This window comes from Phacochoerus africanus, chromosome 14 (genome assembly GCF_016906955.1).
Source record: "Phacochoerus africanus isolate WHEZ1 chromosome 14, ROS_Pafr_v1, whole genome shotgun sequence".
Lineage (NCBI taxonomy): Eukaryota > Metazoa > Chordata > Mammalia > Artiodactyla > Suidae > Phacochoerus > Phacochoerus africanus.
In genome coordinates this window covers 13,471,684-13,492,426 of record NC_062557.1, presented here as the reverse complement: position 1 = coordinate 13,492,426, position 20,743 = coordinate 13,471,684, and the positions used below count along the sequence as shown (strand labels likewise).

General features: G+C 36.1%; 1 protein-coding gene across 5 annotated transcripts in view; it reads left to right on the top strand.

Annotated features, from left to right (window-relative positions):
- The window catches only part of HELZ (helicase with zinc finger), a 160,226-nt gene that overhangs the window by 128,319 nt on the left and 11,164 nt on the right, over positions 1 to 20,743 (top strand). The window lies entirely within an intron of this gene.

Sequence of the window (20,743 nt, the reverse complement as noted above, 5' to 3'; positions counted from 1 at the left end):
TTGGTACTTACTTTTTTTTTCCAGCTTTGTTTAAAAATTATTTTTAATTAAAGCATAGTTGATTTACAATGTTAATTTCAGGTGTGCAGCAGAGTGATTCAGTTATACAGATATATTTTTTCAGATTATTTTCTATCGTAGGTTATTATGAGATACTGGGTATAGTTCCTTGTGTTATGCAGTAAATCTTTGTTGCTTATCTATTTTATTTATAGTAGTTTGTATCTGTTAATTGTATACTCCTAATTTATCCCTCTCCCCTTTCGCTTTTGGTAACCATAAGTTTATTTTCTATGTCCGTGTGTCTGTTTTTGTGTTATATATAGATTCATTTGTATTATTTTTTAGATTCCGCATAAAAGTGATATATTTGTCTTTCTCACTTAGTATGATCTAAGTTCATCCATGTTGCTGCAAATGGCATTATTTCATTCTTTTTTATGGCTGAGTAATATTCTGTTTTGTGTGCATTTGTGTGTGTATATACATACATCTATACCATATCTTTATCCATTCATCTGTTGATGGACACTTAGGTTGCTTCCATGTCTTGGCTACTGTAAATTGAGCTGCTCTGAACATTGGAGTGCATGTATCTTTTCAAATCAGAACTTTCGTCTTTTCCAATTATATGCTCAGGAGTGGAATTGCTGGATCATATGGTAGCTCTATTATTAGCTTTTTAAGGAACTTCCATACTGTTTTTCATAGTGGTTGTAGCAATTTACATTCCCACCAACAGTGTAGGAAGATTCCCTTTTCTCCACATCCTTTCCAGCATTTATTATTTGTAGACTTTTAGGTGATGGCCATTCTGACTACTATAATGTAATAAGATCTCATTGTAGTTTTGGTACATTTCTCTAATAATTAGTGATGTTGAACATCTTTTCATGTGCCTCCTGATCATCTGTATGTCTTCTTTGGAGAAATGTCTGTTTAGGCCTTCTGCCACTTTTTTGATTGAGTTGTTTGTTTTCTTGATGGTGAGTTGTATGAGGTGTTTGTGTATTTTGGCAATTAACCCCTTGTCCATCATGTCTTTTGCAAATATTTGTTTCCACTGTGTGGGTTGTCTTTTCATTTTGTTGATGGCTTCCTTTGCTGTGCAAAAGCTTTTCAGTTTGATTAAGTCCCATTTGTTTTTTTTGCTTTTATTTACTGTGCCTTGAGAGAGTGATCTAAGAAAACACTGCTATGATTTAGGCCCAAAAATGTCTTGCCTATGTTCTTTTCTAGGATTTTTTTTTTTTTTTTTTTTTTGCTTTTTAGGGCCACACTCACAGCATATGGAAGTTCCCAGGCTAGGGGTCGAATCAGAGCTACAGCTGCCAGCCTACACCACAGCTGGAACAACAGCAGATCCGAGCCTCACCTGCTAGTACATCACAGCTCATGGCAACGCCGGATCCTTAACCCACTGAGCGAAGCTAGAGAATAAACCTGCATCCTCATGGATCTTAGTCACTTCTGTTAACCACTATAATCGCTGAGCCATGATGGGAACTCCTTTTTTTTTTTTTTTGGTGTCATGTCTTATATTTAGGTCTTTAATTTTGAGCTTATTTTTACATATAGTATGAGTGTTCTAATTTCACTGATTTATATGAAGCTGTTCTTGGAGCTTATTTTAATTTTCCTCCTTTTATTATGGTATCTCAGACTTTGTGGAATGGTCATTGTTAAAATATGAAGCCCCTCAGAACGTTTTTATTGCTTTTTTAGAACATTTAACATCTGACTGATTTGAGGGGGCAGTTATTCAGGAAGCTTTGTTCTATCTAATCTGGGGAAATGGATTTTAGTGGCTCATCTTTTACATTACATTTGCTAATTACAAATTTGTTGATTAGAGTTTCCATAGATATTGGCTTTCTCAGCCATTGTCAGTTCTAGGTGCTGTGCTCTTTCTCCTGTCACTCATTCTGGTGCTTTCACAGGTTGAAGCAGTTAATACTCAATGCCACTGACTCCCAAATATAAGAATTTGCAGTGTTTAACATGGAATTGACTCTGCTAAACTAAGCATTTTAAGGTAAACTGAGTTTTTACCTTAAAATACTTTGGTATTGCCAAAGGGTATCTTTATGGACCTTTACTGATATAAAAATCTTAGTTAATTCCAGGTTATAAAACTTCAAAAATGGTACCATTTGGGAATTTCCTGGTGGCTCAGTGGGTTAAAGATCTGTTGTCACTGCTGCAGCTCACGTTGCTGCTGTGGTGTGAGCTCGATCCCTGGCCTGGTAACTTCTGCATGCCATGCCCAGGGCAAGAGGGAAAAAAAAAGATTTTACTGATTACAAAAGTGGTACCATTTGACTATAAAAATGGTATCTAGCTATTGCTGTTAGGCTTGCAGTGATTAAAGATAACAATGTGTAAAGCTTGTGATCGTTATAAATCACAGATGTCTTCTTAAAACAGGATAAACATTTTGAATTTTGAGATATGAAAAGTATTTCTTTGACGTTAGCTTCATTTTGGCAGTTTCTTGGTGATTTCTAAAGGCTTTAGAAATAATTTATTCATGTTTTGCAAATTTTCTGCTATAGACGCTGATTGAAAAGTCAAGTTTCGTAGGGAAAGCTCTCTATTTTATTTGTAGGGTTTTTGAGGTAATTTGTTCACATTGTTCCAGTATTCATTGATTGGCTTGTCTTGCATAATAACTTCATTAAAACAACTTAATTGCTGTCTTAGTCACCTAATGTAAATTGTAAGGATAAAATGAATTGGTATCTGTATATATGTATTGTGAGGGTCTAGAAATTTGAAACTATACTTTTAAAGATTTGACACATACCTGACATTGTTTCAAATCGTAATGCAGTGGCTTCACAACTGAACAATACTAATACTTGTGTAAGTAATGTTTTATGTGTATTTGTTTATGCATATAACAAAAATTTCATTATTTTAGCCATTTTAAAGTAATTCAGTGGATTTTAGTGTATGCACAATATTGTGTATCAGTCACCACTGCCTAATTTTAGAAAATTTTTGCCACCCTAAGAGAAACACCATAACCATGGAGTAGTTACTCCCAAATCCCTCCTACCTCCAATCCGTAGCAGTTGTCTGTTGCTATGGAGACTTCTAATATAAATGGAATCATACAATATGTGGTCTTTTATATCTTATTTAGGATAATGTTTTTGAAGCTTAACCACTTTGTAGCGTGTATCAGTACTTCATTACTTTTTATGGCTGAATGATGTTCCATTGTATGGATATACTGCAGTTTGTTCATCTGTAGTATAATTTGTAATTCATCAGTTGATGAATCAATGGTTATTTGGGCTATTTCCATTTTTTTGCTGTTATGAATAATGCTGCTATAAACATTCATGAACAAGTTTTTATGCGAAGGTTTATTCAGTTTTCGTGGGTACTTACCTGAAATTCTTGGGTCATATGATAACTCTGTTGTTGAAGAGCTGCCAAAATGTTTCCCACAGTGTCTTGAACCATTTTTTGTCACCACTGGCAATGTGTAAGAGTTCCAGTTTGTCCTTTTTTTTTAATTGTAGCCATTTTAATTGGCCATTTGTACATCTTCTTTGGAGAAATATCTCATCAAGTCCTCTGTTTCGAAAAATGACTGTCTTTTTTGTTGTGGTGCCATAAGAGTTCTTAAGTATATTCTAGATACTAGATTCTTACCGCATTATACAGTTTGCATTTTTTTTCTCTAATCAGTGGACTGTCTTAATCACCCTCTCGATAATATCCTTTGATGCATGAAAGTTTTTAAAAAGGTGCAATCTATGTTTTATTCTTTCATTGCACTTTTGATGTCATATCTAAGAAACTTTTCTAATTCAAGGTCACAGATTTACATATACCTTTCCTAGTTTTATAGCTTTAGATCTTATATTTCATTCTTTGATCCATTTAGACTTAATTTTTGTGCATTTTATAAGTAAGGTAGGTTTCAAATTTATTATTTTGCATGTTGTTAATTCAGTTTTCTTTGCACTTTGTTGAAAAGACTATTCTTTCTCGATTTTATGGTCTTGGCAACCTTGTCAAAAATTAACTGACTGTAGACTTAGAGGTTTATTTCTGGCCTCTCAGTTCTGTTCATTCATCTCTGAGATCTTATGCCATACCACACTGACGTGTACACTGAAGCTTTGTGTAGTGAGTTTTATATTTGGAAGTGTGAGTCTTTATACTTCATTCTTTATTTCAAGATTGCTTTCACTATCCTGAGTCCCTGGAATTACATATGAAATTTAGGATTAGTTTGTCAGTTTCTTCAAAGAAAACCAGCCAGGATTTTAAAAAGGATTGCTTTAAATTTGTAGATTAATTTGGGGGGTATTGCCATCTTAACAGTGTAAAGTCTTCTTGTACCTGAACATGGGATATTTTTCCATTTATTTAGGTCTTTGAAAATTTCTTTCAACAGTATTTTATAATTTTATAAGTCTTATACTTCTTTTATTAAATTTATTCCAAAGTATTTTATTATTTTTTGTGCTATGGTAAATGGAATTGTTTTCTTGATTTCATTTTTGGGTTGTTCACTACTAGTATTTAAAATACAATTGACTGTGTATCTGCAAGCTCATAGAACTCTTTATTAACTCTGATAGATTTTTTTTTTTTTTTGTGGCTACTTTAGGATTTTTATATAGAAGATAATGTCTGTAGATATAGTTGTGTCTTTCCAAACTGGATGTTTCTTTTTCTTGCCTAATTGCCTTGGCCAGAACTTCTTATATAATGTTTAGGGTACGTATTTGGCAAAATTGGAGAAAAATAAGTATTTCTGGGGTGAGTTTTCCAAATTTCTTCCTGTTACTGATTTCGAATTTCATTCCATTTGGTTGGAGATCACACTTTGTATAATTTTAACCTTTTAAGATGTATTGAGACTTGTTTTATGGCCTGTCTTGAAGAATGCTTCAGGTGCACTGGAGAAGAGTATGTGTTCTGCTCTTGTGGGTGGAGTGTTATATAGATATGTTCAGTCTATTTGGTTTATGCTGTTGTTCAAGTTTTCTCTTTTCTTTGGGTCTTCATCTAGGTTTTATATCCATTATTGAAAGTAGGATGTTCAAGTCTCCAATTATTGTTGAATTGTCTATTTCTCCTTTTAATTCTGTCAGTTTATGCTTCATGTATTTTGAGGTTCTGTCATTAGGTTTACACATATTTATAACTGTTATATCTTCTTAACATTAACATTTTATCATTATATAATGTCCTTCCTCTCTCATAACAATTTTTCTCTGCAAGTGTGTTTTTTTCTGATACTATATAGCCACCCCAGTTCTCTTTTGGTTACATTTGCACGGAATGTCTTTTCTCATCTTTTTTGCTTTATGATTTTATTGTCATTTGTTTGTTTAGTGACTTTTCTGAACCTATTTTTAAAAATTTAATAAATTTAATTTAATTTTGAACTAATTTTTAAAAATCTGTTTGTTGTGTGTGGCCTCTGAAGTTTGTCTTCTGCTTAATGATCAACTAGTCATTGACCCGAGGTTCCATAAACACCCAGAATCAAAAACATTGCCCAGTTTTTGCAGAGGCATCTGTGTGTGTGTTCTGGCACACTTTCCATACTCAAGCCAAGCAGTTTACATCTCTGCTTTAGACTTAACTTCCTGCTTCTCCAAAGCCTCCAGATCAGCCAGAGGTGAGGACTTCTCAGGCCTTTCCTAAGCATGTGCAGCACGTGTATGGTCTAGATTCCCAGGAAGGATAGGTCAGAGCCATTTAGTCTTTATTCCCTAAAGTAGCTCATAACCTAGCCTTTCCTCCAAAGCTTTTGGTTAGTCTGTTATTTGGTTCAGCTGTTATCCATTATTTCAGGCAACAGAAACTAAAACATTTGCCTTGTAAATGTTTTCAATATGGCCCCTTCAGCACTGGTTGAGTTGAGTTATCTTGTCTAAGGCAAATGTTGTTTTGTACTAGACAGATCAAAACAAATAATTACAGTTCTCTGAGAATGAGCCCTCTTCTGCTCTTGCAAGTACTGATACTGGCAATGCAGAGTCATCTTTTCAAGGCCACCACTGGGTTGGAGAAGAGGGAGAGTGGGACTATGGTAAATCTTGCTTTCTTATTGAAATTTCCTGTTTTTTCTTGATTAAGTGCTCCCCTGGTTGCTGTAAGCTTTAGTTTCCTGAATTCCGAGAAAAGGTGATGGTGACATTTGCCATATTTTTCATTGCTTTTATGGAGTTCTTTATTCCACCATTTTTACTGATGCCACTTGTGCTATTTTGATTTAACTAGCCAAGTGAGTTCATAATGTGTGGGGGAAATAACATGCCAACGTTTCTATAAGGTTTTATAAAATTTTGTACATTGCCAAATACTGCTAAATACTGACTAGTGTGCTGTAATCATTGATCTATTTAAATGTTTCTTAGTTTTGGAATTTCTTTGTACCTTTAAGCTCTTAACATTTGTTATAACTGTTAAGCTGTGAGTGTATGAATAAGTACCTTCAATTGTCAGTGAGTTCTTAGAGAGAAAATACTTTTGACAAAACATTTGGTCACCATTATTTTGATGCATGAGATTCACAAGTGATGACTAACTAGCAACACTGAAAAAAACACCTTGACAAGGAAAATATTATTTTACCACATTGAAGATTTTGACATTTTCAGTGCATTAGGATAACTTTTGTGTGTTATGTTGTACAAAATGATATTGCATGAATCATCTCACAGAATGAATGGTTTATGTGCTTGCTGTTTATTTCTAGCCTTTTAAAATAATGTCTTTAACATTAACAATACAGAAAAGTGTTTTATTTCTCTACCTCCCGTGAATTCTTTTATTGCCAGAACCCTTGGTGGATTAATCTAAAGTGGGATGAAAACATCTAGATGTTAGCTTAACAGTTAACTTGAACAGATGGTTTTTCATATTGTTTCATTGGTTTTCTCTTTTTTATAATAATTTTGATTTTCCTTTGACAAAAGAAGTACATGGTCAGCATGGAAAATATGGAAGTTAGAGAAATTATTTCTGATTTCTCTAAACCAGGATAGCTACTGTAATGTCGAGAAGGAGGAAATTTCTACCCTTCTAGGTTCTTCTGGCTGGTCTAAGAATTAAATTGACATGAGACAGATTAACAGGAGAAAATCGAACAAAGTTTCATAACATCTGTATGTTGGAAGGGACCCGGGAAAACCGAATAACTCACTAAAGTGGTCGAAGCCCTTACCTTAAATACCATCTTCAGCTAAAGCCAAAAATGGATGCGGGCTAGCAGTTTGGGACTTTAGGTGGAGGAAAGCAATTGACGTGGAGATGGAAAAGTAGAAGTTTCGTAAACCAGTGTTTTCTGGCTGTGCAGAGGCAGTGGGACACAGGAGCTTTAACAAACCGATTTTGCTAGCTTCCTCCCTGCCTGCCACATCTAGTCCCTGCTGTAGTTATCTGCCACGACAGTTCCCTTTCTGAAACAGGTCCTTATCTACATTCTTTTTTTTTTTTTTTTTTGCCACCAGGGAACTCCATCAAACTACCTTTTTTTAGGCAGTTAGGAGGAAAGGAAGGTCAAAGGTTTTTCCTCAGTCTTTGGGGCTTTAGAAACAATCAGCCTAAACAAATCCTCAAGCCAGAGAGACATTCTAGGGTGACTGATTTTGCTCCCCTACGGTAACAGATAGCTTTTCATAGCATTTCCAGATAGAAACATGTGCCTGATGTTTGGAGGGGGTTGCCCTTGGAGACAAAAAAATTTTTTTCTCCCTAATTTATGCTTTGCTCAGTTATATCTCCTTTTCAAACCTTTCTTTCCACCAGGTCAAGCAACCTAAATGGAATCTTGATCCTATTCTATAATACTTTTTTGCTACTTAAAATTTTGAGAGTATTCTCATTTAGATGCTTAAAGCTTAACTCCACGGGTTTTCCTTACCTACCTCAAATGCAACGAAAGCCCTGATCCTCAACTGCTTGGCTGAGGCTAGGGCTCTGTGGTCTGGCAGTGCTGCCCGCATCCTCCCCCACTCTTGTTCTTTACTGGTGTGATGGGATAAGGGGGAGGGCAAAAGGCAGAAGTGCCCTCCTTATCTGGGCCAGGTTACAGACCATTCCTAATTGGAAATAGATTGATAAACTGCTCCAGTTAGATTTCAAATTTCAGTGTAAGCTTAGGGGCGTGATTTAATTTTCTCCAAATATTTAGCCAGCTGTGTTCATACTTCTTTAAGTTATTGCATTTTCACTAAGTAGGATGGTAGCTTTCTTGTCCAATAGTAAATTCTTTACAGTAGCACTGTATCATACTTGCATTTCAAGTCACTGCAGTTAGCTGTGGAGGAAGCTAAGATTCAAAGAGAAACAACAGAAGTTAACTCTTGGCTTCTGAGCTTCCAAAGGGTTCAGTTTCAGTACTTTTGGCATGATTCAGGGTTTTTTAAGGATAATTTTGATGTGAATGAGGTTTTTCACTTTGCGTGATAACTTTAGAATCTCATCTCTGAGTAAGATGAGGTGTTCCAGCATGTACTATGGTCTGTTTCTGGACTTTCTATTTTTCTCCTCATCTGTGTTTCTGTACCGGAATTACACTGGTTTAATTTTTGAGGCACTCTGGTATTCTAATTTGGTAGTCTAAAGTACTTTTTTTCTCCTTTCAGTTTCTGACTAGGGAGTGCGGCAGAGAGGAAAGTTATTCTCTGGTTTTTCTACTAGCAGTTTAGAATACCTGGGCGAACTCTCTTTAAACAAAAACAAGACAAAAACCTTTCTTAGGTTTTAATTTCAATTACATTACATGGATAGCTTAAATTGGGGGGAATTTTTGTCTTTACAGATATTTTAAACCTCTCCTTTAGGAACTGGTATAATCTAAAATATTTTGATTTTTTTCCCCCTTTCTCCCCCCCTTCCTCCCATCTACCCTCCCTTCCTTTTTTATTGTTTTCTGAATGTTCAACTGTAAAATTCTATAGCATCTTTATTTCTGGTTAAATTTACTCTCAGGTTAATTTGTCCTTGTTTTTTGTTACAAATGGGACCTTTTTTTATTTTTTGCTTTTTAGGGCTACACTTGAGGCATATGGAGGTTCCCAGGCTAGGGGTCGAATTGGAGCTACATCTGCTACCTACACCACAGCTCATAGCAACGCCAGATCCTTAACCCACTGAGCAAGGCCAGTGATTGAACCTTCGTCCTTGTGGGTACTAGTCAGATTCTTTTCCGCTGAGCCACGACAGGAACTCCTGGGACCTTTTTAAAATTTTTTTTAATTTTAATTTTTTTTTATTACTCAATGAATTTATTACATTTATAGTTGTACAATGATAAAAATTATTGTATTTTCCAGTCATTTTATCTTGAGAGACAAATCTCCAGTTTTCTTAAGTGGGGATAGTTTTACCACATTACAAAGTTTTAACATAGATCCAGCAGTGATGCTGATACTGGTGCATAGCAAAGGTTTTGCCATTTAAGACATGCTTTGCCATGAAATAATTTGATTAAAATGCTGCAGTAGTAATAAATGGAAAATTCTTTTTACAAGAGTTATTATACTAGTCTCCAGATTTTTATGAAGCTGGACATTTTTGTGTTGCAGTGGTGGTATTGTTGTAATGGCCTTCTGGGGAAATGGAATGCTTGTAAGTCATTAATTTTGATCAGCTTTCAGTAAATCATCATTTACCTATGTCATCTTAGAGATGACATGTATATCTCTGTGATGTATCTGCTTTGAAATATTTCTTTTTTTATATATAATGATTTTTTTTTTCATTATAGCTGGTTTACAGTGTTCTTCCAATTTTCTACTGTACAGCATGGTGACCCAGTTATACATACATGTATAGATTCTTTTTTTCTCACATTGTCATGCTCCATCATAAGTGACTAGATATAGTTCCCAGTGCTACACAGCAGGATCTCATTGCTTATCCATTCCAAAGGCAATAGTCTGCATCTATATAATGATGCTTTGAAATATTTCTGTCTTATGTGTTGGCTTTTGAACAAAGATACTTTTGACCTATTTCTTTTCTTTTTTTCTTTCAAACAGCTCTCATTTTGAAGTTAGTTATTTTTAGGAAGTTTTTGTCCTTCCGTACTCAGTGATTTCAATACTGTTGTCTAATCACACACGCACACCTTCCTCCCCGCCCCACCACCACCACACGTCCCCTCCTGTGGAGCAAGGTATTGTACAGATGTAGTTTGAAGACTATACTCTTGGCTGATCGAAGTATTCTGCCTATTTTGACTTCAGAAGTGGATGATGATAGCTCATGATTTATGTTGCATAACCGGGTAGTAATATTGTTATCTTCTCAGAGAGCATCAATGTATGGCACCTAATAAACCATCTAATGCACATAACAGAGACAGCGATCAACAGATTAATAAATGACCTCTATTCATGCTTAAATTATCAAAACTATTCATTCCCATGAGATGCTGTGTTTTGATTAAAGTTTTTGGCACTGTTAATGAGATTTGGAATTTCCACCAGAGCATTTAGCTCTTCCTTAGGGATCAGCTTTGGGAGTATAGTTATAAATAGAGGCCTAACTCATTAAGTTGCTGCCTTCCCCCCAGTTAGTTATTTATACATATATGTGTGAAATGGCTTGCTAACCTTGTCAATCAGAGATGTACTTTATAAGACAGTGGTAAGCAAATTATGAATTTTTACTGAAACTGACAACCATTTTCAACAATAGAAATGTGTACGTGAAGTTAGTCATTTAGCTTTTCCTTCTTAAATGGCTTCTGCAATTTAAATGTTATACTTTAATTTTTAGAAGGAGGTATTAGCAGTAGACTTAAATAATGATCTATGTTTAGTGACATAGCAGTTTCACAGTTTAAGCATGAAGAATGTTTATAAACACACAAACATATATGGCATTGATACTGAACCCAAGAATAAGGCTCTCTGAAAAGAGTAGAATGAGTCTTTAAGCAATAAATAATGAAATTATTTAAGGCCTGAAGACTCTTGGAGTTCCCGTCGTGGCGCAGTGGTTAACGAGTCAGACTAGGAACCATGAGGTTGCAGGTTCGGTCCCTGCCCTTGCTCAGTGTGTTAAAGGATCCGGTGTTGCCGTGAGTGTGGTGTATGTTGCAGACGCGGCTCGGATCCCACGTTGCTGTGGCTCTGGCGTAGGCCGGTGGCTACAGCTCCGATTCAACCCCTAGCCTGGGAAACTCCATATGCCGCAGGAGCAGCCCAAGAAATGGCAAAAAGACAAAAAAAAAAAAAAAAAAGACCTGAAGACTCTAAATCTGAGTGCCACTCATTGATAGATAGGGTTGCCATTTAAAAGTAAAGGAACAAGATCTGATTGGCAGGAAATGTATGTGTAGAAAGAATAGTTAAACTCATTACCCATAATGTACTTTATTGTGATCAATTAGCATGCTGTCTGTGGTTTTTTGAATTTAAAAAACTTAAAAAGTTTGTATATATCATAACATTTACATTATTTTAGCAAATACATCAAATTGTTGATGATTGTTGAAGTTAGTGATAGATTATGTTTGGACACTTTAATAATAGAAAGTTAAAATATATTCCCCTAGTCAGAGACTGATTTATTGAAGTCTTTAAAATAGAACTTTGGCATTAGTTGAGGCCTTCATGACGTTTATTCTAACTCCTCCTTCTTAAAGGAAACTGAGATACCAAGACATTAAGGGACTTAGAACTTAAGCAGTTACTAATTACAGTGGAGCTGTGACTCCCGCCTTCCAGTTTTGTGCTGTTTCTGGAGCATCTTCAGATCTTTATGCCATGAGTAAGGTTTATTCCCGGAAAATGAGAAATGATTGCAATTATATGAAGTAGATGTTGGGGGGAGGTGCAAATTATGTTCTTGGGACCAAAGAATTAAATCTTCAGTTATATAAAGTTTTCCTTTGGGGGCAGGAGGAGGAATGGTGGTGGAGAGCAAGGGAGATGGTTCATTTTAGAATTCTTGATTCTTAAAAGCTATCCAGTTCTAGCTACTAAGTGTTTGATTGTTCAAATGATTAATACAGAGATCTGAAATACCAGAAAATTAACTATAAGGAGTGTACTTCATTTCTCAGTATTTTTTAAAAATTAAGCAAAGATTCTCTGGCATTACCTTGTTTTAAAGATCCTGATTCTTCAGAGAAAATGCAAATGTGACTTGAAGGTTAACTTTTGTGTACTATTTTATTTCCTGCCCAAGCTGGCATTTTTTATTGTAAGGGGTATTGTGGTCAGTAATTGATACCTTGACTGTTTCACATTCAGGAAGAGTTTAACAAGAGCCATATGGAATCAAAAAAGCACGAAAAGTCACAGCAGTGAATCTGACATTTCTCTCTTAGACGTAATTTTGCATTCATTCTAGTGTCTCCTCTGTTACCTTATGTTTGGCTGTAGGAAAAGAATATTGCTTGGTGGGAAAATACTGTTTGCAAATTTTAAGTGCCCTTGCCTGTAAGATGGTATTTTTCTTTAGTTACTCCTATCTTGATTTTAGTGCACTTTGCTACAAAGTCTCATTAATTTCAGTACAACCATTTTTGTTTTCAAGAAAAACAATAGCAAAACCCAGAAATAAATGTACTGTGATTTTGGAAATTAAGATAAATTTTTGCTTCTGTTATTATAATTGGATCTTATGGACGTAATGTGACATTAAAGGTATTTTTAAACGTCTATTAAAATAATACATTTTATTTTTAAAATAATTATTTTAAAATAATAGGAAATAAATGGTGCAGAGTGACATAGCTGTTTAAGCAAACAGTGATGGTGGCCTGGACTATGATGGAGCAGTGGAAATGGTGAGAGGTAAATTCAAGAGCTGTTTGTAGGTAAAACCTGTAGGAGCTCCTGGTGGGTTAGATGTGATTTGAAATGAAGTGAAATAATCTGTCTCTTATTTCCACTAGCTGCATGGCGGTTGCTCAGTTGCCACATGTGGCTAGCGGCCACCTCATTGAACAGCGCAGGGACAGAGCACCTCCATCATCTGAGAAAGGTCTTTCGGACAGCACTGCTCGAGGGAAAGACACACACCTTTCAGCTCTTTGAAACTGTCTTATGGCATTTCTTTGATAATTGCCTACCACCTCTTTTCTCTGTTTCTCACTTTCTGAAACTTCTGCTGATAAGATGTTAGACTTCCTGGATTCACCAAATCCTTATTTTCTGAGATATTTCCTTGATTTTATCTATAAACCCTTCTACCACAGTTTATTTATATATATGTGTGTGTGTGTGTATGTGTGTGTATGTGTGTGTATATATATATATATACACATACATGTGTGTAAAATACATGTGTGTTTATATATATAAATATAAATAATATGGGTTTTTTTTTTCCCTTAGGGGCACACCTGCAGCATATGGAAGTTCCCAGGCTAGGGGTTGAATCAGAGCTGCAGCTGCTGGCCTACACCGCAGCAACTCCAGATCCGAGCCGTGTCTGCAACCTACACTGCAGCTCAGGGCAATGCCGGATCCTTAACCCACAGAGTGAGGCCAGGGATCAAACCCGAAACCTCATGGATACTGGTCAAGATCGTTTCCACTGAGTCACAACATTTTGTATTTGAACCCTCAGATTGTTAAATTTCTGAGAGTTCTTCATTCTTAGAGGTTTTTTGGTGACATCTTATTTTTGTTTTTATATACATACACAAAAACAAAAATAAGGAAACCGATTGAGGAAACCGATTGAGAGTTGTTGTTGTCTTATTTTAGATTTTTAGTGAGAACCAAAACAGTATTTTAACAATATTTTAAAAATACTATTACTTCTTTTTCCTTGACCTCCGTTTTTCCTGGTTGTTTTACCTGTAACCATTTTTTATGCTAGAGACTCCCTTTAAGTATCTGGTAACCCTTGATTATCTGTGTTACTAAGGACTTACTGACTGGTGGGCCTTTCTTTCCGGGGACTTTTTAATGGTCGAGTCCCTCTGGTTGTTGGGAAGGAGTGCAGAGTAAGGCCACTAGTTCCCTGTACAAACTTTCGGTTCCTCCTTTCTGATTTTTATTTTTTCCCTGAAAAGTAGTTAATTAGTTCATATGGTTTCCATTATTGATTTGTGCTTTTTTAAATTGAAGTACAGTTGACTTACAATCTTGTATTAGTTGCAGGGATAAAGCATAGTGATTTGGTTGTATGTGTGTATATCTGTATTCTTTTTTTTCCTGTTTTCCATTGTGGTTTATTATAAGATATTGAATATAGTTCCCTGTGCTATACAATAAATCCTTGTTGTTTATTTTATATATGGTAGTGTGCATCTGCTAATCCCATACTCCCAGTTTATCACCCCCCCTTTCCTTTGGTAGCCATAAGTTCGTTTTCTGTGTCTATGAGTTCGTTTCTGTTTTGCAAATAAGTTCATTTTTACTATTTTTTAGATTCCATGTATAAGTGATACCATATAATATTTGTCTTTGTCTGGCTTACTTCAGTTACTATGGTAATCTCTGGAGCCATCCATGTTGCTACAAATGGCATTATTTCATTCTTTTTTATGGTGAAGTAATAATCCATTGTATATATACCATATCTTCATTGTTCATTCATCTGTTGATGGACACTTAAGTTGCTTCTATCTCTTAGCTATCGTTAAATAGTGCCACTGTGAACATTGGGGGTGCATGTATCTTTTTGAGTTAGAGCTTTTGTCTTTTCCAGATGTATGTCCATTAGTGGAATTGCTGGATCATATGGTAGCTCTATTTTCAGGTTTTTTTGAGAAGCCTCTGCACTCTTTTCCATAGTAGCTTCACCAATTTACGTTCCCACCAGCAGTGTGGGAAGGTTCCCTTTTCTCCACACCCTCTCTAGCACTTATTATTTGTAGACTTTTAGGTGATGGCCATTCTGACCCATGTGAGGTAATAATACCTCATTGTAGTTTTGATTTGCATTTCTCTAATAATTACCAATGTTGAACATCTTTTCGTGTGTCTATTGGCCATCCGTATGTCTTTTTTTAATCCACCCAATTTTATCCCTTCGTCTTTCCTCCCATTTTTATTGTAGCTGGTGTTTCTGAGACCCAAGCCTGCTTCTTCCACAGATACTTTCTTCCATGTAGTCCAGGAATGTCTTTCTCTGTTGATGACCAGTTATCCAGTCTTGATTGTTGAAGATCTTTTACGTTCATTTTAAAAATTGTTTTAGTGGAATCTTGGGCCAATCTCCAACATCAACTGGGAACTATGCTTTAAAAAAAAATACTATTTTATAATTTATCAAGTCTTTCACACCAACCTATAGACATTATGATTGCAAACTACAGCTTACCCAGCACATATTACCTGGCTTGTTAATATGGATTGTTTTTAATCTTACAGTGATACTCCTTTCCTCCCTCCTTTTTAGTTCTGTCTTTCTAGGTAACTCTGTGAAACTGTAGCACATTGGTTTAGATAAGATCATAACCTTATGGGGACCTAAATTGAAGTAAATTAGTAGAGCTCAAGGGTGTTCTACAGTCAAGAATTTACTCTTCAAAGCTTGGGGAAATATTTAACGTTCAGCATTTAAATTATTTTGTCAAGAATTTTTTTGAGGGTTTTTATCACGTCCCAGGCATAGTATTAGATGCTGGGAATACACAAGTGAGTAAGATCTGGTTTCTGCCCCAGAATCTTTGCATGTCCTTGACGTTTTAATATTGGTCAAGGTTACATTGCCTTAAGCTCTTAGAGCACACAAATTCAAGCTGAAAACATATTTTTAGATTAAAAGAGAAATGCCAGCCTCTCCAAAAAAATCGGTTTTGTCAAACCAATAATCTTCATATTGTATGAAGATTTATAGTTGAACAAGATGTAATGCAATGGGATTTAGTGATGCTTTAGACCGATAAATTTTTAAAATTGTGAAAACTTACTAAATGCCCCCAGAAATTAGATGTGGTTTAACTCAGGGAGTACCAACTGATAATCTAGATTTGTTTTGTTTACTTGTTCAGTGGTTTTTAGAAAATTAAATTTGGAATTCCCATCGTGGCTTAGCGGTTAACGAACCCGATTAGCATCCATGAGGACGCAGGTTCAATTCCTAGCCTTGCTCAGTGGGTTAAGGATCTGGCGTTGCTGTGAGCTGTGGTGTAGGTCGCAGACCCGGCTCGGATCTGGCATTGCTGTGTCTGTGGTGTAGGCTGGCAGCTGCAGCTCTGATTTGACCCCTAGCCTGGGAACTTCTGTATGCTGTGGGTGCAGCCCTAAAAGGACAAACAAACAAATAAACAAAAACCTATTAATTTCTTCTGTATTTATTTTTCATCCATAAAAGAGAATTTCTCCTCATTGAATGTTTAATTACCTAAAACCCAGTCTATATAGAAAAGGCAGAATGATTTATTCTTCTCCTTTATTAGTCAGTGTTCAGAATAATGAATTAGTGCCTTGGAAGGCCCCACAGATGACCACTGAGGCTCTTCCTCCCCCCCTTTTTTTTCTTTTTGAATAGCATCATGTACCAGGTATCATTACATATTTGAGTTTTTAGTTCATTACATTCTCCTTTTTTCACACATTGTTCTATCGTTGGCCAGTGGGAGGCCCTTTCATTTTGGTACCTTTGTCCTTTCGACATTAACAGTGGTCGTTGGTGGCTTCCTTGCTTTCAAGCGTGACAAGATGTCTCTGGCTCATCTTATAAATTTTCTGCCCCTGACCAGGAATCAGTTATTTTTCAGAGAGCCCTATGGAGACTATGCTCAGGTGCTCAAGATGCTCATTGCTACCGATGGTCCCTGCCTTTCCACTTTGTAGTGCTTTGGTTTTGAAAGAGAAAACTAAATCTTGAGAACATGCTGATATTACCAAGTCACGAGAATGATGATTAGGTTTTTAAAATTTGTATATTTTCTTTCCCACAAAAGATCATGTTTCGTAATAAATGACTAACACGGTCGTTTGCTTCCTATAGATTGATAAGGGAGATAGATAAGACGAGGTAGATGGATGTGTGTGGATAACAGTTTTATGTAACAATACTGATGTTTAAGTTAGCAGTAAATGCAACTGAAGTTATCTTTGTGGTTCATATTATCCCAAGGCTGTATTCCATTGATACATGTTTAGTTAAAATACTGGATTTTAAAGGCATCCGAAATAATTCTTATGTGTGGTTATAGCACTCATTTGATACGCATTTCAGTTTATTTCTATTTGTTTTTAGTTTTAAAATCTAATTTTGATTTTAAGAAGCATTTATTAGTACATGGTCCTAAAGTCCAAATTATAAAACAAACAATATTCACAGGTTAAACTTCCATTCCTGTTCTCTGTCCCTTGCTTTGTCTCTTTCCCCAGAGAAAGCCATTATTACTGTTTTTTAGTTTATCCTTCCATATTTCTTTTTGAAAATAGAAGCAAATACATGTACATGTATATATACTTAACTCTCTTAGATAAAAGGTAGCATATTATACATATTGCCTTGCTAGATTAGAGGTTATCCATAGCATTATATAGAAATCTTTCTCGGAGTTCCCTTTGTGGCTCAGTGGCTAACAAATCCGACTAGGAACCATGAGGTTGCAGGTTCTATCCCTGGCCTGGCTTAGTGGGTTAAGGACCCAGCGTTGCCATGAGCTGTGGTGTAGGTCACAGATGCGGCTCGGATCCCAGGTTGCTGTGGCTATGGTGTAGGCTGGCAGCTACAGCTCCTATTAGACCCCTAGCCTGGGAATCTCCATATGCTGTGGGTGCAGCCCTAGAAAAGACGAAAAGAAAGAAATCTTTCTCATTCCTTTTATAGCTAGGTAGTACTTTGATTATACAACTAGTCTCCTATTGATGGCCGTTTGGCTTGCTTCTAGTCCGTTGCTATTACAAATAATACTTCAGCATATGAATAGTTTTATGCATATGTCAGGGAGATCTCAAAGAGCTTTTATTTATGTGATACTGAAAAATCTGTCACTAGTTTTTCATACAAGCTATTAATGTTTAAAACTGAGAATTCAAAATAATTATTAATTCATTTAAAATTACAATGATAAACCTATTCCTTGTTAACAAAAATTATATTCTCCCTTGATACGACACCACACCTCAGCAGTTGGTAGATTCATAAAGATTAGTTGCACCATGAAGTCAGAAATTTCACTGAGGTGCCCTTGATCACAGCAAAAGCCTCTAGGAGCCAAAACTCTGAGGAAGAGGAACATTTCTGTTCAGTGGAGCTGTGGTAACGAGAGGATGGGGCCAAACCTCACTGCCCTTTTTTCTCTCTGTCCTCCCGCCCCTTGATCGTAGATACTGCACCCTTGTAGAAGTGGGTGGTTTCTGGTCAGAGGACTGTAAAGGGGAGTCCCAAGGAACTAAATTACTTAAGAGCTCATGGAAAGGATGAACTTAAGGACATAACTGTAGCATTGTTTGTGACTTCATGGACTCTCAGGTCTGACTTATGCATATACTGAGCAGATCCTAAATAGCACACCAAGACACTGAGCTACTGGATGAACCTCTGATCGGGTCACAGACTGAATCCAGAGAGACGCACCCTCATTTCAGGTCCAGATAGACCACAGAGTCTTTGAAAACTAAACTGACTTTGGAAACATAGCCCACAGAAGACAGATTGGAACTAAACCTTACCAGATCAGTTGCCTGCTGAAAAAAAAAATATCAATATCAGTATTCTCCACAGGATCTAAAAAAACTCTGAGTCTCATAACTTAATATTTTAAATGTCCAAGATAGGGACTTTGCTTGTGGTACAGCAGATTAAGTATCTGGATTGTCACTGCAGTGCCCAGGTTGCTGCTATGGCACAGGTTTGATCCCTGGCCCAGGAGTTTCCACATGCCAATAAATATAAATAAATAAACAAACAAACAAATAAATAAATAAAATGTCCAAGATGCAATCCACAATTACTCAGTATTTAAGAAATTACAGAAATCTCAACTCATGCAGGAAAAGACAACAGATGTCAATGATAAGATGACAGATTGTGGATTTCTCTGAAAAACACTTTAAAGAATCTTATTATTAAAATGCTTCAAAGAGCAATCACAAATGTTAAAATAAAAAATCAAACAAATGTTAAAATAAAAACCTTGAAACAAATATTAAAATAAAAAGGGAGTTCCCGTTATGGCTCAGTGGAAATGAATCCAACTAGGAACCATGAGGTTTCAGGTTTGATTCCTGGCCTTGCTCAGTGGGTTAAGGATCTGGCGTTGCTGTGAGCTGTGGTGTAGGTCACAGATGCGGCTTGGATCTGGTGTTGCTGTGGCTCTGGCGTAGGCCAACAGCAACAGCTCTGATTAGCCCCCTAGCCTGGAAACCTTCATATGCTTCAGTGTGGCCCTAAAAGGTCAAAAGACAAAAACAATAAATAAATTAATTAAAATAAACAAAATCTCAGCAATGAAAGAGACAATATTAAGAAAACAAGCAAGCGGACATTTTATTTTTTTATTTTTATTTTTTTCATCTTTTTGCCATTTCTTGGGGCGCTCCCGTGGCATATGGAGGTTCCCAGGCTAGGGGTCTAAGTGGACATTTTAAAACTGAAAATGCAATAACCAAAAATTTAAAACTCGCCTGATGGATTCAGTAGCAGAATGGAAATGACAGTCATCAGTGAACTTGAAGGTCAATAGAATTTACCTAATCTGGACAACTGTGAGACAAAGATTAAAGGAGAAATTAAAAAAAAAAAAATGAACATCACCTCAGAGTCCTGTGGGACAAAAACAAAAGATTGAGTATTCAATCTTTTGAATTTCATCAGAGTCCAAAATGGAGTGAAGAAAAAAATGTGATGTTGAAAAATGTCTTTGACAAAATGATAGCCTGAAAACATCCCAAGTTTGGTTAAAGTCATAGCCTACAAATTTAAGGAGCAGAGTGAATCCCAAGTAGGAAAAATCCAAAGAAATTTTCACCTAGACATGTTGTAATCAAATAGCTGAAAACAAAAAACAAAGAAAATAGTCTTGAAGGAAGCCAGAGAAAAAAACATCTCATTAAAGAACGATAATTCAAATGACTAAAGATTTCTCATCAGAAACCATGGAAGCCAGGAGGACATGGCAAAAATATATATTTTTTTAAGTATTTTTTTTAAACATTTCTTTCTTTTTTTTTTTTTGTCTTTTGCCATTTCTTGGGCCGCTCTTGCGGCATATGGAGGTTCCCAGGCTAGGGGTCAAATCAGAGCTGTAGCCACCAGCCTACGCCAGAGCCACAGCAACTCGGGATCCGAGCCGCATCTGCAACCTACACCACAGCTCACGGCAATGCCAGATCGTTAACCCACTGAGTAGGGCCAGGGATCGAACCTGCAACCTCATGGTTCCTAATCGGATTTGTTAACCACTGTGCCACAATGGGAACTCCAAAAATATTCTTGAAGTGACAAAGGAAGAGAACTTTTACCCAGAAATATATAAGCAGTAAGACTGTTCTTCAAGAATGAAGGTAAAATAAAGAGATTTTTCCAATAAAGGACAACTAAGAGAATGTTTAGCCAGCAGACCTCCTCTAAAAGAATTGTTAAAGGAAGTTCTTCAGACAGAGGGAAAATGATACCAGAAGGAAACTAGGCACATCATCAATGAAAGTTGAGCAAGAAACAAGAATGTTTCTATAAGAAACATTAAAAATATAATAATATAGGTAGTTAAAAACATACGATAGACTGCAGAGCAAAGAAATTATCATAAAGGCAGACGTCAATATTGATAAAAGGATCCATACGTTGAAAGCAAATAATCCTAAATATGTATGCACCTAACAAC